Source organism: Crinia signifera, chromosome 12, assembly GCF_055691185.1.
Source record: "Crinia signifera chromosome 12, ASM5569118v1, whole genome shotgun sequence".
NCBI lineage: Eukaryota > Metazoa > Chordata > Amphibia > Anura > Myobatrachidae > Crinia > Crinia signifera.
Window position 1 is genome coordinate 1192161 of NC_139228.1, and position 18372 is coordinate 1210532.

At 49.9% G+C, this 18372-nt stretch overlaps 1 protein-coding gene across 36 annotated transcripts in view; it reads right to left on the reverse strand.

Annotated features, from left to right (window-relative positions):
- LOC146049607 (immunoglobulin superfamily member 11-like) overlaps window positions 1–18372 on the reverse strand; it is a 571199-nt gene that overhangs the window by 352450 nt on the left and 200377 nt on the right. For 32 of the 36 annotated variants that reach the window (XR_014466151.1, XR_014466149.1, XR_014466146.1 and 29 more), the window contains 2 exons: window positions 15561–15639; window positions 15367–15436 (listed from right to left, as the gene is read on the reverse strand). The gene's annotated coding sequence lies outside the window, so the exon portion shown is untranslated. Of the gene's footprint in view, window positions 1–14799; window positions 15212–15366; window positions 15437–15560; window positions 15640–18372 lie in introns of those variants that run through there. The other 4 variants (XM_083166148.1, XM_083166147.1, XM_083166161.1 and 1 more) reach the window with 2 other exon arrangements.

The window sequence follows — 18372 nt, forward strand, 5'->3', positions numbered from 1 at the left end:
GGGGATTTAGGGATAGTCTGCATGGTAGAAGGGTTAGGCACTACTAGAGACAGGTTAGGTGGCAAGCAGGGAGGATCAGGGCACTTAAGGAGCCCCTGTCAAGATCCTCTGGTGTGCTTGTGTATGTATCCCACTACAAGGCATACATTGCACAAAACAAGGGGATAACAGACTCATACTGACAGCTTATAGTCATACAGATATATAATTACAGTGTGCAGTTTACATAATGAGAGAAGAGAAATGGGGAGAATGTCCTGCACAAATGAGCTTACAATCTATAGCAGGTATGTGCGGGCCCAGCTGGGAGAGGAGGGATGAAACTGCAGAGGAAAGAAGAGAGGTGGAAACGAAAATGGAAAAATGAGTTTTCAGGGCACGTTTGATGAGTCTCATGGAGGAGGGCGGGCACTACACAGGTTGGGAGCGGCCGGGAGAGATCCTGAGTGTGAGAGAGGGGAGAGTGCGGGATGAAATGAGGCGCGGGGGGAGCGTAGGGAGGAGCAGGGAGAGTTACATATTTGTAGGTGAGAGAAGTATGAATACAATTCTGAGCGTTCTAGGGAGTGACTGAGTAATGTGGCTGCAGAGGTGGGGTCAGCCTGTAATGGGGGAGACAGGAGGGGAGAAGGTTACATTAGCCAAGGCGGGAAATGATGACGGCATGAATGAGAGCTTCAGTAACCTCTAGACTGACTCCGCAGAATTCAAAGCAATGCACTGGGGCCTGTTCTCTGGTATAAAGAACACTAAAGGTGCCCATACACAGTACAATTATTGTATGCAATTTGGAGTAGATCGCATTGAATACGTTGCAATGGAATCTAGTACAAACACTGTATGAGCTGTACGATGGTGTGTGCGGGAGCGCACATCTCACGGCACCCAATTATTTATTTATTAACAGTTCTTTATATAGTGCAGCATGTTCCATTGTGCTTTACAAAAGGAGACAGTGATACAACAAGCAGGGTATTTACAGACAGTCAAATGGTATAAGGGCCCTGCTCGCCAGCTTACAATCTATAGGCACCTTTACCCCCTCCCACATTCCTGCACTGTCTCTTCACATGTTTCCCTATGGTGAATGGCTGCCACCCATCCACCAATCTGCATGCTGATAGCCAATCACAGCCTAGATGCAGCCGTAGTCAGGACTAGGCGAAGGTCCACTACACAGTCCTCACCATGGCCCTTATTCTGATCGGTGCGGCCGGATCCAAATAGCACCGTGCGTCCTAAACCCCGCCTTCCATACGGATCGCCAACTCCGTCCGTACGCGGTAAGAAGCTGTCCGAACGGACCGCACGTGTATTTCTCATGAATACGCCTCCTCCATCTCAGGGAACCTCCCCCATCATTCGATGGTCGCAGACCATCGAATGCAGGACCGAGTGCTCCACCAGCTCCCGCAACCTCAGACCACACGGACATTTCTCCGTGCAAAAGCAGGGATCTGGGCGGGCAGCTGACATCCGGCAATGTCATATGTCCGCCCCCTACACGTGCGTCACGGCCGCATTACCATACGTACGCCCAGCGTTTGTATGGGAACGCCCATGAAACGCAGGGCGTATGCATATGGTAATGAGCCCAAACAGCCCTTCACACCCCTCTCCACCCCCTGTTCGTAGTGTACACATTTCATGCGGAATGTGGCCGTGCGTCCCGCTCGCACATGCGCAGAGACGCCTCTGCACATGCGCAGACACAAAACATCGGCGGGGCGAACGCACGCGGATATTACCGCACCGATCAGAATAAGGGCCCATGTGACACTCAGAACCACCCAGACAATGTAGCCACAATCAGGGCTGGGTGAACACATAATGGCCCAATGCCAGGCCTGTGTCCGGAAATAGGCCCAAGAAAGCAGGGAAATAAATATAAAGAACAGTGTCACGACCACCATCCCAGCTGCCCTGGCTCCCTGTGCTGTCCCGGTCCTACAGACCTCTGACATGCTATCCTCCGCTGCTGATACCCATGCCGGCTGTCTGAGTTCCGACACTCTGTCACCACCAGGTGACAGCTGTGGTGTGCAGGCTCTGGGTGGCGTGAGGCATGGGCCGCCATGATGGTGTCCGTGTCATGTTAGGCCTCTGGCTGGGAAGCGCCGGCTGCAGTGCCTCCGTGTATATTCTCCGCCGGCTGGTTTCTGTTGCCGCATCTGGCGGCGGCCATCTTCTTGGTTGCTACAGCCTATGCTGCGCGGCTCCAAAGTATGAGGTCACACACGCAGCCAATCACCGCTCAGCTCAACCCTTAAAGTCTGACTAGACCAGCAGTCAGTACAATGATGTCTACCCGCTAACATCATTGGTCACTCCTGGCTATCCCTCTAGTATCCACTACAGCTCTCCTTCGCATCCTGGTGAAAGTCTTCGCTGATCTCCCTGCTGATCGTCCACTGCGCCACCATATCATCACGGAACCCTCTGCCGCCTATTAGGATAGGACAAGGTTAACCCCCCAAAGGGTGTCATCTTCTTCCTTCATTTCTGACGGTTATTATCCGTGGTCACATCCCTGGTCCTGCAGCTACGATCTCACTCATCACAGATTCAACTGGACTTCATCTTCTTCTCTTTCATCCAATCCTTCATCCAACCATCCAATCCTTCATCCAATCCTTCATCCAATCATTCAACCATCCAATTCTTCATCCAATCCTGCAATCATCCAACTTTCCAATCATCTTCAAGCTCTCCAATAAGTACTGTTTATTATTGCCTTCTTTCAGTTTATCAATATCTACAGTTATTCTTTATGCCATCATTCATATCTTGTACCGCAGTATCTTTATTAAAAAAGGTTTAATTTTATCCAATTGCTTCACTCCAATCTGTCATTCATGCAACAGCCCTACATTAAAGCACCCAGCCTCCGTTACACTCCAGCTGGTGCTTCACGAAACGTGACAGACAGATTAGTCTCCACTCAGACGGGATGGGGACTAATAATGAATATATTATAGTGACCAAATCCATTTCTTATTGTTTATAATACTCAGAGGTCTCTGATTACACTGGACAACAAATTGTAATGTTTTTTGGGATCCTAAAAATGACATATGTTTATTAATAGAATTTATGGTGTGGAAAACGAAAATGACAATAAAACCGGCCATTGATGTTTCTCAGATTTTATGCATGTCAACTAGTCAAATGTCAATAAAGATAATACTTTAAGAAATGAGAAAATGTCTGCAATGTGTGACCATGGCATTGATCTATGATTTAGTTAATCGCTAAGGATCTTCAAAACTTGAACTAATAAACAATTCTAAACATCATATTTGTGTTCAGTGCATTGAAATCAGTAAGAATTGGTTGTTTTTATGTAGGATCATTTTTGGCTGTTGCCTAGTGCAATGCGCCATAGAATATGTGTCCCTTCAGCCTCATTAGGAGCTCAGCACAGGAGAATATAATGATGGAGCTGGATGGGCATTGGGGCCGATTCTTTTATTTGCACGTTAAGTTATAGCAGGTAGAAGAGGAAGCCTGGCTTACTACCTATGGGTAATGCGGGGGGTTGGTGCGTCTGCCAGCGCAGGCAGAAGAGGAAGCCTGGCTTACTACCTATGGGTAATGCAGGGGTTGGTGCGTCTGCCAGTGCAGGCAGAAGAGGAAGCCTGGCTTACTACCTATGAGTAATGCGGGGGGTTGGTGCGTCTGCCAGTGCAGGCAGAAGAGGAAGCCTGGCTTACTACCTATGGGTAATGCGGGGGGGGGGTGGGTTGGTGCGTCTGCCAGTGCAGGCAGAAGAGGAAGCCTGGCTTACTACCTATGGGTAATGCAGGGGGGGGGGGGGGGGGGGGGGTTGGTGCGTCTGCCAGTGCAGGCAGAAGAGGAAGCCTGGCTTACTACCTATGGGTAATGCGGGGGGGGGGGGGGGGTTGGTGCGTCTGCCAGTGCAGGCAGAAGAGGAAGCCTGGCTTACTACCTATGGGTAATGCGGGGGTTGGTGCGTCTGCCAGTGCAGGCAGAAGAGGAAGCCTGGCTTACTACCTATGGGTAATGCGGGGGTTGGTGTGTCTGCCAGTGCAGGCAGAATAGGAAGCCTGGCTTACTACCTATGGGTAATGCGGGGGTTGGTGCGTCTGCCAGTGCAGGCAGAAGAGGAAGCCTGGCTTACTACCTATGGGTAATGCGGGGGTTGGTGTGTCTGCCAGTGCAGGCAGAATAGGAAGCCTGGCTTACTACCTATGGGTAATGCGGGGGTTGGTGTGTCTGCCAGTGCAGGCAGAATAGGAAGCCTGGCTTACTACCTATGGGTAATGCGGGGGTTGGTGTGTCTGCCAGTGCAGGCAGAAGAGGAAGCCTGGCTTACTACCTATGGGTAATGCGGGGGTTGGTGCGTCTGCTGGTGCAGGCAGAAGAGGAAGCCTGGCTTACTACCTATGGGTAATGCGGGGGGGTGTTGGTGCGTCTGCCAGCGCAGGCAGAAGAGGAAGCCTGGCTTACTACCTATGGGTAATGCGGGGGGGGGGGGGGGTTGGTGCGTCTGCCAGTGCAGGCAGAAGAGGAAGCCTGGCTTACTACCTATGGGTAATGCGGGGGTTGGTGCGTCTGCCAGCGCAGGCAGAAGAGGAAGCCTGGCTTACTACCTATGGGTAATGCGGGGGGGGTTGGTGCGTCTGCCAGCGCAGGCAGAAGAGGAAGCCTGGCTTACTACCTATGGGTAATGCGGGGGGGGGGGGGGGGGGTTGGTGCGTCTGCCAGTGCAGGCAGAAGAGGAAGCCTGGCTTACTACCTATGGGTAATGCGGGGGGGGGGGGGGGGTTGGTGCGTCTGCCAGTGCAGGCAGAAGAGGAAGCCTGGCTTACTACCTATGGGTAATGCGGGGGTTGGTGCGTCTGCCAGCGCAGGCAGAAGAGGAAGCCTGGCTTACTACCTATGGGTAATGCGGGGGTTGGTGCGTCTGCCAGTGCAGGCAGAAGAGGAAGCCTGGCTTACTACCTATGGGTAATGCCGGGGTTGGCGTGTCTGCCAGCGCAGGCAGAAGAGGAAGCCTGGCTTACTACCTATGGGTAATGCGGGGGGGGTTGGTGCGTCTGCCAGCGCAGGCAGAAGAGGAAGCCTGGCTTACTACCTATGGGTAATGCGGGGGGGGGGGGGGGTTGGTGCGTCTGCCAGTGCAGGCAGAAGAGGAAGCCTGGCTTACTACCTATGGGTAATGCGGGGGGGGGGGGGGGGTTGGTGCGTCTGCCAGTGCAGGCAGAAGAGGAAGCCTGGCTTACTACCTATGGGTAATGCGGGGGTTGGTGCGTCTGCCAGCGCAGGCAGAAGAGGAAGCCTGGCTTACTACCTATGGGTAATGCGGGGGTTGGTGCGTCTGCCAGCGCAGGCAGAAGAGGATGCCTGGCTTACTACCTATGGGTAATGCGGGGGTTGGTGCGTCTGCCAGCGCAGGCAGAAGAGGAAGCCTGGCTTACTACCTATGGGTAATGCGGGGGTTGGTGCATCTGCCAGTGCAGGCAGAAGAGGAAGCCTGGCTTACTACCTATGGGTAATGCGGGGGTTGGTGTGTCTGCCAGTGCAGGCAGAATAGGAAGCTTGGCTTACTATCTATGGGTAATGCGGGGGTTGGTGTGTCTGCCAGTGCAGGCAGAATAGGAAGCTTGGCTTACTACCTATGGGTAATGCCGGGGTTGGTGTGTCTGCCAGTGCAGGCAGAATAGGAAGCTTGGCTTACTACCTATGGGTAATGCCGGGGTTGGTGCGTCTGCCAGCGCAGGCAGAAGAGGAAGCCTGGCTTACTACCTATGGGTAATGCGGGGGTTGGTGCGTCTGCCAGTGCAGGCAGAAGAGGAAGCCTGGCTTACTACCTATGGGTAATGCCGGGGTTGGTGTGTCTGCCAGTGCAGGCAGAATAGGAAGCTTGGCTTACTATCTATGGGTAATGCGGGGGTTGGTGTGTCTGCCAGTGCAGGCAGAAGAGGAAGCTTGGCTTACTACCTATGGGTAATGCGGGGGTTGGTGCGTCTGCCAGCGCAGGCAGAAGAGGAAGCCTGGCTTACTACCTATGGGTAATGCGGGGGTTGGTGCATCTGCCAGTGCAGGCAGAAGAGGAAGCCTGGCTTACTACCTATGGGTAATGCGGGGGTTGGTGCGTCTGCCAGCGCAGACAGAAGAGGAAGCCTGGCTTACTATCTATGGTTAATACAGGGGTTTCATTTTATGCAGCACCAGCCCCGTTATAGAAGCACGGAATCTAGAAGATATGGGCTACCCTTCACCATAGATGCATTCCCACAACACTGTCAGTAGTTCAGTGCCACTACCCAGATCCCGCCAGATATTACAGACAGAGATGCCCAAATCCCATCCTTCGAATGATAGGACAGACATACGCCAAGATGCGTAATCTGCATATGCGCTGCTGGAAAGACACGTAGTTTTGCGCCAGAGATCAGCAGAACTCAGAATCAGGCCCATAGTGTACAGCTTGGCTCTAAGGGGAAATGCTTTGTATTCTCTGCAGGTTTGCTGGACAGACACCAGAAGCAGAAATTATGTATATAACACAGAAAACAAGGGCAGGTCCTTTCCACTAAGGGCGAGGAATGCTGTGGGATGGGAGCAGGGTTTGGGATGGCTATTTATTTTGGAAGGAGCCCGTCTCTCTCTCTCTCCCTCAGTGATGTGCAGGCTGCGGCCAGGCCTATTTCTGCAATGTTTGGGAAAATAACTTGTGTTTCTCTGGTAACTGGTGAGTGACAGTGCGGGTGTGGGCAGAGATCCGCCGCCATCTGTTACACTGCAGGAAATGACACGCAGCATAATGAGGGATTTCCTCACACTGCGGTCAGATGTGCAGAGGTGCACACACCAACGCCTGCACATTAACCCTTCATAACCAGCATAGACCAGAACCAGGCATGGTAGTACTGGATCTCCTCACAGGGAGCAGGCACGGTAGCACTAGATAAATAAAAACCGTCCCCATACCAAAACCACCCCAAACGGAAAGGTTTTGGTTTTGCGGGCACTCTGTATTAAAATTTACACATTATGAATATGTCAGGATGAACTGCAGCATGTATAAGGAACTGTAAGAAGATTCTTTTTTGTACATTTCTTTGTGCTTCCCTAATTCAGACTCCAACAATGAGCCGAGTGTAATAAGCCTAATACTGTGTGTGTCAGACAACAAATCAGTGTAAGCAGCCATTAGGTGAGAGGGGTGAGGGAACGTGGGGCCTGGCATTGTGCCGTGTAATCAAGTATACCTGAATGGTGCAAAGTAAAGGTCAAGATGGAGTGGCTTTATACACTCTGCCCACCTCTGGAATGGAAGAAACGCACAACTCCAAATAATTATACTGTGCTCACTACAAAATACTATTACTTACACACAAAGCCATAAACCAAACTACACCAACATACATATCTTCTCTTATCTCAAAGTATCATCCAACACAACCTCTACGCTCCTCACAAGATCTGCGTCTCTCATCCACACTCATTACTCGCTCCCATTCCCGACTGCAGGACTTTCTACGGGCTGCACCCACTCTGTGGAATGCCCTCCCAAGCACAATAAGACTCTCCTCCAGTCTCCAAACCTATAAGCGTTCCCTGAAAACTTATCTCTTCAGACAAGCTCTATAAATTCTAGAACCAGTCGAACTTGTAAATTCAATAAAAATGTAATAATAAAAAAAAAACAATTCCAGAACCAGTCAAGGAACCTTGCATTCTGGTGGAATCGATGCAATAAAGAATACAGTATCTATCCTTATGTATCAATGTCTATTTCCCTATAGATTGTAAGCTTGCGAGCAGGGCCCTCCTACATTTTGACTGTCTGCAAATACCCTGTTTGTTGTATCACTGTCTCCTTTGTAAAGTGCTACGGAATATGCTGCGCTATATAAGAAACTGTTAATAAATAAAATAAATAAGAATCCTGTCAGCAGACACTATATATCACATGGCTATCCAGCCATGCTGCCCAAGGATTACACCCTACATGCAGCATGTACCTGGGGGGGGAGGCATGGTTGGTAGGTGGGAGAGAAGCACAGGCAGACTGCACTCTGTCCTGTGACTCAGCTCCTGGCACGGGATCCCTCTCCAGCGGGGAAGCAGGGCCTACGGCTGCTTGCAGGGGTGAAGTCATGAAGCCAGGGGCTGGGTGGGACCTCTGCAATGCAGATAGGCTGATGGAGGAACAATACTGTGGGTGTGCAATCCTCATGGATGAGATTCCATGTTGGGTCACGCAGACAGTCTGCCAAACACTCACTGATTTCACAAGAAAACATATTTTCAGATCACTCCCTCATTTCAGGGAAGCTTTTTGTCTACTAAGCGCCTGGAATCCTATTGGAGAAAGTGTTCTATATAAATAAAACCTGATTACTTACTAGCCACAAAAGTGTTATTCTTATCGTCCTTATTATCATCTTTTATTTGTAAGGGGCCACAAAGGTGTGCGGCGTTGTACGTGTGCGGGCGGTGGGCAGGGAGCCCGTGTATGATATGATGTGGAGACAACAACGGACAGTACAAAGCTATGCCAAGCAATAAGAGCCGGTCCAGCTATACCCAGCACAGTGATGGCCAGTGATAACTGGCAGGGGTATAAGGGGGGTCAGTGCCCCTCGTGCAGGGAGACAGGGCTGCGGGGGAGGAAGTGACTCCAGCCCTGAGAGCTTACCTCTGAGTAGTAAGGGGCAGACACATATAGCGTGGCAGTAGTGGTGGCAGGGAGGGCAGAAGTTGGGGATGGGGGCGCTGACAGCTCCGAATGAAGAGAGGTGGTAATCACCAATACTGTATGAACAAATCTAGTCAGTATACATATAACTATATAACTTACACATCGTCATAAGAGCCATGAGGCACAATGTGCCTCATACCTCAGCGATGTCAGACATTCCTGGAGAATGAATAGGATGCAGCATAGTTCAGCCCAGGAACTAGTAGGTGGCATGTGAGGCAGAGCCCCAGCCCGACGGAGCCGTGTGCAGGTAGCTCACATTACAGCCCGGCTCCAGCAGATGGTCAGTCAGCACAAGGCTGTGGTGCGGCCTGGGGAAGGTTCCTGCCCGGCTCAGGCACTGCTCTGGCAGCTCACATTACAGCCCGGCTCCAGCAGATGGTTAGTCAGCACGAGGCTGTGGTGCGGCCTGGGGAAGGTTCCTGCCCGGCTCAGGCACTGCTCTGGCAGCTCACATTACAGCCCGGCTCCAGCAGATGGTTAGTCAGCACAAGGCTGTGGTGCGGCCTGGGGAAGGTTCCTGCCCGGCTCAGGCACTGCTCTGGCAGCTCACATTACAGCCCGGCTCCAGCAGATGGTTAGTCAGCACGAGGCTGTGGTGCGGCCTGGGGAAGGTTCCTGCCCGGCTCAGGCACTGCTCTGGCAGCTCACATTACAGCCCGGCTCCAGCAGATGGTTAGTCAGCACGAGGCTGTGGTGCGGCCTGGGGAAGGTTCCTGCCCAGCTCAGGCACTGCTCTGGCAGCTCACATTACAGCCCGGCTCCAGCAGATGGTCAGTCAGCACGAGGCTGTGGTGCGGCCTGGGGAAGGTTCCTGCCCGGCTCAGGCACTGCTCTGGCAGCTCACATTACAGCCCGGCTCCAGCAGATGGTTAGTCAGCACAAGGCTGTGGTGCGGCCTGGGGAAGGTTCCTGCCCGGCTCAGGCACTGCTCTGGCAGCTCACATTACAGCCCGGCTCCAGCAGATGGTTAGTCAGCACGAGGCTGTGGTGCGGCCTGGGGAAGGTTCCTGCCTGGCTCAGGCACTGCTCTGGCAGCTCACATTACAGCCCGGCTCCAGCAGATGGTTAGTCAGCACAAGGCTGTGGTGCGGCCTGGGGAAGGTTCCTGCCCGGCTCAGGCACTGCTCTGGCAGCTCACATTACAGCCTGGCTCCAGCAGATGGTTAGTCAGCACGAGGCTGTGGTGCGGCCTGGGGAAGGTTCCTGCCCGGCTCAGGCACTGCTCTGGCAGCTCACATTACAGCCCGGCTCCAGCAGATGGTTAGTCAGCACAAGGCTGTGGTGCGGCCTGGGGAAAGTTCCTGCCCGGCTCAGGCACTGCTCTGGCAGCTCACATTACAGCCCGGCTCCAGCAGATGGTTAGTCAGCACGAGGCTGTGGTGCGGCCTGGGGAAGGTTCCTGCCCGGCTCAGGCACTGCTCTGGCAGCTCACATTACAGCCCGGCTCCAGCAGATGGTTAGTCAGCAGGAGGCTGTGGTGCGGCCTGGGGAAGGTTCCTGCCCGGCTCAGGCACTGCTCTGGCAGCTCACATTATAGCCTGGCTCCAGCAGATGGTTAGTCAGCACAACGCTGTGGTGCGGCCTGGGGAAGGTTCCTGCCCGGCTCAGGCACTGCTCTGGCAGCTCACATTACAGCCCGGCTCCAGCAGATGGTTAGTCAGCACAAGGCTGTGGTGCGGCCTGGGGAAGGTTCCTGCCTGGCTCAGGCACTGCTCTGGCAGCTCACATTACAGCCCGGCTCCAGCAGATGGTTAGTCAGCACAAGGCTGTGGTGCGGCCTGGGGAAGGTTCCTGCCTGGCTCAGGCACTGCTCTGGCAGCTCACATTACAGCCCGGCTCCAGCAGATGGTTAGTCAGCACGAGGCTGTGGTGCGGCCTGGGGAAGGTTCCTGCCTGGCTCAGGCACTGCTCTGGCAGCTCACATTACAGCCCGGCTCCAGCAGATGGTTAGTCAGCACAAGGCTGTGGTGCGGCCTGGGGAAGGTTCCTGCCTGGCTCAGGCACTGCTCTGGCAGCTCACATTACAGCCCGGCTCCAGCAGATGGTTAGTCAGCACGAGGCTGTGGTGCGGCCTGGGGAAGGTTCCTGCCTGGCTCAGGCACTGCTCTGGCAGCTCACATTATAGCCCGGCTCCAGCAGATGGTTAGTCAGCACGAGGCTGTGGTGCGGCCTGGGGAAGGTTCCTGCCTGGCTCAGGCACTGCTCTGGCAGCTCACATTATAGCCCGGCTCCAGCAGATGGTCAGTCAGCACGAGGCTGTGGTGCGGCCTGGGGAAAGTTCCTGCCTGGCTCAGGCACTGCTCTGGCAGCTGGGTGTGTCCATGTCTACTCAGTGCAGCAACACAGCTCCAGCACAGTGTGACTCACCCTTCATGCTGCCTGCAGAACGCAGGGAACAGGCTCCGTACATATTTCCTTCCCGCCCAGAGTTTGGGCCTGATGTGTAGAGCTTTGTTAAAAAAAAAAAAAAATTTGTATGGCTCCAAAACCAGATGCCCCTACCTACAGCATAACGATCAATGCAGCTTGGCATAGGAGTATGGTAGTGCAGGGGTTAGCATTGCGGTCTCGTCACTTACTGAGATTACTCACCAGCCAGGGCCACATGTGTGAAGTCTGTATGTTCTCCTTGTGTTATCCCTATACGGCTGACCTCTCACCCAGACTATGCATCTGTGGAACATGGTCTAATCTCTAGTCATACACCAGTCATTGCCTACACGTCATACCCACGGCTATGCTCTGGTCCGCGGACAGATGACTAGGTGCACCCATATGAGCCTAGGGTAAAGCTAACAACATATATTGACATAGACAATGTACACGCTGCCTTGTGCTGGTCACATGAGTGCACACAGGTAACATGTAAATCGTCATGCATATATTAGTGTGTACCGATGCTGGGATATTAGTGATCGCACAGCCAGGAACATACTTTGTGTACATATATACTTGTCTAATGTTCTATACAGTGGTAGTGTTCATTCTAGCACCCGCCATATTTGAAACCCCATGCAGTTCCTCTTCGCTGCCTGAGGTGTCGCTTTCTGCTGTAGTGCTTCTAGCACAGTGTGGTCTGTATGAGCACTGATATGCAAACCAGACTTGTGCTAGAAGCACTACAGCAGACAGCGACACCCCAGGCAGTGAGGAGGTACTGCATGGGGTTTCAAAGATAGCGGGTGCTAGAATGAACACTACAGTGGGCTGTATAGTTATAGTATAGGTGATAAAAGGCATTATAAAATATTTGGATAATCATATACACTGACAAACCTTCAGCATGACACATCCAGCGTCCTCATACACAGACTTAGTGCATCCGAAATGTTATGAATTGTCTTTCTTGTACAGCTACTTGGAATTACTGTTATTAACAATTATTTCTATAGCGCACACATATTCCACAGCGCCTTGCAGACAATATTCATATCAGTCCCTGCCCCAGTGGAGCTTACAGTCTACCCCATGTACGCGCACAGTCACACTAGAGCTCATTTTGTTGGGAGCCAATTAACGTACCAGTATATTTTTGGATTATGGGAGGATACCGGAGTACCCGGAGGAAAGCCATGCAAGCATGGGAAAAATATACAAACTCCACACAAATAGGGCATGGTGGGAACCTATGACCTCAGTGCTGTGAGGCAGTAATGCTAACCATTGCACCAGAATGAATTTCAGCTCCTTTTTTTTTTTACATAAACCAGAGGTTTACAGACACACAGATCTGCAGGACAATGTTACGGACACACAGATTTGCAGGACAATGTTACGGACACACAGATTTGCAGGACAATGTTACGGACACACAGATTTGCAGGACAATGTTACGGACACACAGATCTGCAGGACAATGTTACCGACACACAGATCTGCAGGACAATGTTACCGACACACAGATCTGCAGGACAATGTTACCGACACACAGATCTGCAGGACAATGTTACCGACACACAGATCTGCAGGACAAGGTTACGGACACACAGATTTATAGGACATTGTTACTGACACACAGATCTACAGGACAATGTTACGGACACACAGATCTACAGGACAATGTTACGGACACACAGATCTACAGGACAATGTTACAGACACACAGATCTACAGGACAATGTTACGGACACACAGATCTACAGGACAATGTTACTGACACACAGTTTTCCAGGACAATGTTACTGACACACAGTTTTCCAAGACAATGTTACTGACACACAGTTTTCCAGGACAATGTTACTGACACACAGTTTTCCAGGACAATGTTACGGACACACAGTTTTATAGGACAATGTTACTGACACACAGTTTTCCAGGACAATGTTACTGACACACAATTTTCCAGGACAATATTACCGACACACAGATTTGCAGGACAAGGTTACGGACACACAGATATGCAGGACAATGTTACTGACACACAGTTTTCCAGGACAATGTTACGGACACACAGTTTTCCAGGACAAGGTTACGGACACACAGTTTTCCAGGACAATGTTACGGACACACAGTTTTATAGGACAATGTTACTGACACACAGTTTTCCAGGACAATGTTACTGACACACAGATTTGCAGGACAAGGTTACGGACACACAGATTTGCAGGACAAGGTTACGGACACACAGATTTGCAGGACAAGGTTACGGACACACAGATTTGCAGGACAAGGTTACGGACACACAGATTTGCAGGACAAGGTTACGGACACACAGATATGCAGGACAATGTTACTGACACACAGTTTTCCAGGACAATGTTACGGACACACAGTTTTCCAGGACAAGGTTACGGACACACAGTTTTATAGGACAATGTTACGGACACACAGTTTTATAGGACAATGTTACTGACACACAGTTTTCCAGGACAATGTTACTGACACACAGTTTTCCAGGACAATGTTACTGACACACAGTTTTCCAGGACAATGTTACTGACACACAGTTTTCCAGGACAATGTTACTGACACACAGTTTTCCAGGACAATGTTACTGACACACAGATTTGCAGGACAAGGTTACGGACACACAGATTTGCAGGACAATGTTACGGACACACAGATTTGCAGGACAATGTTACGGACACACAGATTTGCAGGACAAGGTTACGGACACACAGTTTTCCAGGACAATGTTACGGACACACAGTTTTATAGGACAATGTTACTGACACACAGTTTTCCAGGACAATGTTACTGACACACAGATTTGCAGGACAATGTTACTGACACACAGATTTGCAGGACAATGTTACTGACACACAGATTTGCAGGACAATGTTACGGACACACAGTTTTCCAGGACAATGTTACTGACACACAGTTTTCCAGGACAATGTTACTGACACACAGTTTTCCAGGACAATGTTACTGACACACAGTTTTCCAGGACAATGTTACTGACACACAGTTTTCCAGGACAATGTTACTGACACACAGATCTGCAGGACAATGTTACGGACACACAGATCTGCAGGACAATGTTACGGACACACAGATCTGCAGGACAATGTTACGGACACACAGATCTGCAGGACAATGTTACGGACACACAGATCTGCAGGACAATGTTACGGACACACAGATCTGCAGGACAATGTTACTGACACACAGTTTTCCAGGACAATGTTACTGACACACAGATTTGCAGAGCACAGCAGCTAGTGAATAAAGCTGCACTGTAAAGGTGACAAATATCTGCACTAGAAATTGATGTTACGGTATGCTGTGTCCAAATAGCCCTCTGCATGTAGTGGTAGAAATAAGGGTTAAATGGATTCCTTAGTCTAGTAACAAAGCCAGGAATGCAGAACAGAAACATTTGCCAAAGAGGTTTGTTTGATTTGGTCTTGATGAGCGCATTCTCCCTGCTCAGGGTGTGTCAGGTCACAGTGTACAGTACATCTATGATGCATCATATAGCACCCTCTGCTGGCCACACACCATTAACACATCCTTTGGGCTTTGTGTGCATCGGTATTCGGATGGATGACAGACCGTGTCTAACAATCAACAGGTCGACATGCAAAAATTCAACATTGACAAAAGGTCAACACATTAAATTGCCGAATTGCGTTTTGGGGTATTTTATTTTCAATTTTTAACTTTTCCATACTTTACCATCCTCCCACGCAGACTTCAATTGGGAACAAGAATGGTCATGAGGCATAGGGGTATACCAATTGGGGAACACGTGCTCAGACGTCGTTGACACAGAAAACGTATGTCAACCTTTTCATTGTGTCAGCATTGTGTGTCATCCTAGATATTGTCTGTGAGCTATACCACACTCTTGTACATCTTTAGGTCTTTTCAAAGCGGCCTGGACTCCGGACACTGCTGTAGTTTCCAGGTGTCGGTGATCCTGCGCCAGTGCCGATGTCACACACAAAGAGGGCGGGGCCAGCACAGGGCGCTGGGAATGCTTGTTACAGCGCTGTCTGAATCCCATTATCTTGTAATGTGCCATTTAATCTGTATGGACAGTATTAGTAAGTAGTAAATACAGGTACATACAGTATATCAATAGATCCCTCTCCCATAGTGTAAGCAGACAATGGTGGCTTCAGATGGTGTTAGCTAATGAGATAACCTCTGAAATGCTAATATTTGCTGAGCTAGATAAATACCTCCATAAGCTGTCTGTGGTGCTGAAGGCAGGAATCATCTTTGTAAAAAGGGGTGATACTTGTTTTTGCCCTAAAGATACGGAAACAGGAAAGACTGACTGCTGAATAGGCCCCTTAATATACTACGTGTTACAGTGTGGTACGCAGGCTGTGCAGCAAGGTGTAGTTACATCATACACATCACATACTGATACCTCTGTGAGCAGGATCAATAGTCCCTGGTGCAGATGACCCAATGCCTTGTGTTCATGGCTCCTGTGAACGACATCAGTCCTAAGGGACAGAGGAATTATGATTATTATATATAGCACAGGGCTTGTAGCTGCACATCAACAGCATTACCATGCAATCTCTTTATATCAGTACATTTATACATTTCACGGTATCTGGTCGACATATGGTCAGCAAAAACACCGTCGACACCAGCAAAAAATGTTTTGGTACTATTTAATAGTTTCCCATCCACGTGGACACTGACTGAGGGCCTAATTCAGATGTGGCTGCTAATGCACTGTGCGTAGAAAGCTTTGCCCACACAGAAAGAGAAAACTCCCCTCGCTGCATTGAGAGAGAATTGGGTATGGATCGCTATTGGCTATCCACTAATTCATACACAATTCACAGTCTTTGCCGATGTGAGTAGGTCTGAGACTTCCACTAATCTGTGACTGAGACCGGCTGGACGGGGTCAGCGCCCACGTCACGCATACTCCTGGTTAACCTCTGGCCACGTTGGCGTTATTTTCCAACCTACAAAACACCAGGATTCCACCCTCAAACGCCGGCTGTCATTAGTGATCCTTGGTAAATTACGCCCTGAGAATGGTAGGTGTGCCGGGCACAGCAGCAGTAGCTGTGGAGTGAGGCACCTGGCCCGAGGCATGGTGGGCTGTGCAGGGGGACGAGGTACACTCAATTGTCTACCTACAGAGTGTAAGCTTGCAGCAGGGCCCTCCTACCTCCAAGTCTGTCTGTTGTTACCCAGTTTGTTTCAGCACTGTTGTTTCCAATTGTAAAGTGCAACGGCATCTGCTGCGCTATATAAGACACTGTAACGGGATCTGCTGCGCTATATAAGACACTGTAACGGAATCTGCTGCGCTATATAATACACTGTAACGGAATCTGCTGCGCTATATAAGACGCTGTAACGGAATCTGCTGCGCTATATAAGACGCTGTAACGGAATCTGCTGCGCTATATAAGACACTGTAACGGAATCTGCTGCGCTATATAAGACGCTGTAACGGAATCTGCTGCGCTATATAAGACACTGTAACGGAATCTGCTGCGCTATATAAGACGCTGTAACGGAATCTGCTGCGCTATATAAGACACTGTAACGGAATCTGCTGCGCTATATAAGACGCTGTAACAGAATCTGCTGCACTATATAAGACACTGTAACGGAATCTGCTGCGCTATATAAGACGCTGTAACGGAATCTGCTGCGCTATATAAGACACTGTAACGGAATCTGCTGCGCTATATAAGACGCTGTAACGGAATCTGCTGCGCTATATAAGACGCTGTAACGGAATCTGCTGCGTTATATAAGACACTGTAACGGAATCTGCTGCGCTATATAAGACGCTGTAACGGAATCTGCTGCGCTATATAAGACACTGTAACGAAATCTGCTGCGCTATATAAGACACTGTAACGGAATCTGCTGCGCTATATAAGACACTGTAACGGAACCTGCTGCTCTATATAAGACACTGTAACGAAATCTGCTGCGCTATATAAGACACTGTAACGGAATCTGCTGCGCTATATAAGACACTGTAACGGAATCTGCTGCGCTATATAAGACGCTGTAACGGCATCTGCTGCGCTATATAAGACGCTGTAACGGAATCTGCTGCGCTATATAATACACTGTAACGGAATCTGCTGCGCTATATAAGACACTGTAACGGAATCTGCTGCTCTATATAAGACACTGTAACGAAATCTGCTGCGCTATATAAGACACTGTAACGGAATCTGCTGCGCTATATAAGACACTGTAACGGAATCTGCTGCTCTATATAATACACTGTAACGGAATCTGCTGCGCTATATAAGACACTGTAACGGAATCTGCTGGGCTATATAAGACACTGTAACGGAATCTGCTGCGCTATATAAGACGCTGTAACGGAATCTGCTGCGCTATATAAGACACTGTAACGGAATCTGCTGCGCTATATAAGACACTGTAACGGGATCTGCTGCGCTATATAAGACACTGTAACGGAATCTGCTGCGCTATATAAGACACTGTAACGGAATCTGCTGCGCTATATAAGACACTGTAACGGGATCTGCTGCGCTATATAAGACACAGTAACGGAATCTGCTGCGCTGTATAAGACACTGTAACGGAATCTGCTGCGCTATATAAGACACTGTAACGGGATCTGCTGCGCTATATAAGACACTGTAACGGAATCTGCTGCGCTATATAAGACACTGTAACGGAATCTGCGGCGCTATATAAGACACTGTAACGGGATCTGCTGCGCTATATAAGACACAGTAACGGAATCTGCTGCGCTGTATAAGACACTGTAACGGGATCTGCTGCGCTATATAAGACACTGTAACAGAATCTCCTGCGCTATATAAGACACTGTAACGGAATCTGCTGCTATATAAGACACTAACGGAACCTGCTGCGCTATATAAGACACTGTAACGGAATCTGCTGCGCTATATAAGACGCTGTAACGGAATCTGCTGCGCTATATAAGACACTGTAACGGAATCTGCTGCGCTATATAAGACACTGTAACGGGATCTGCTGCGCTATATAAGACACTGTAACGGAATCTGCTGCGCTATATAAGACACTGTAACGGAATCTGCTGCGCTATATAAGACACTGTAACGGGATCTGCTGCGCTATATAAGACACAGTAACGGAATCTGCTGCGCTGTATAAGACACTGTAACGGAATCTGCTGCGCTATATAAGACACTGTAACGGGATCTGCTGCGCTATATAAGACACTGTAACGG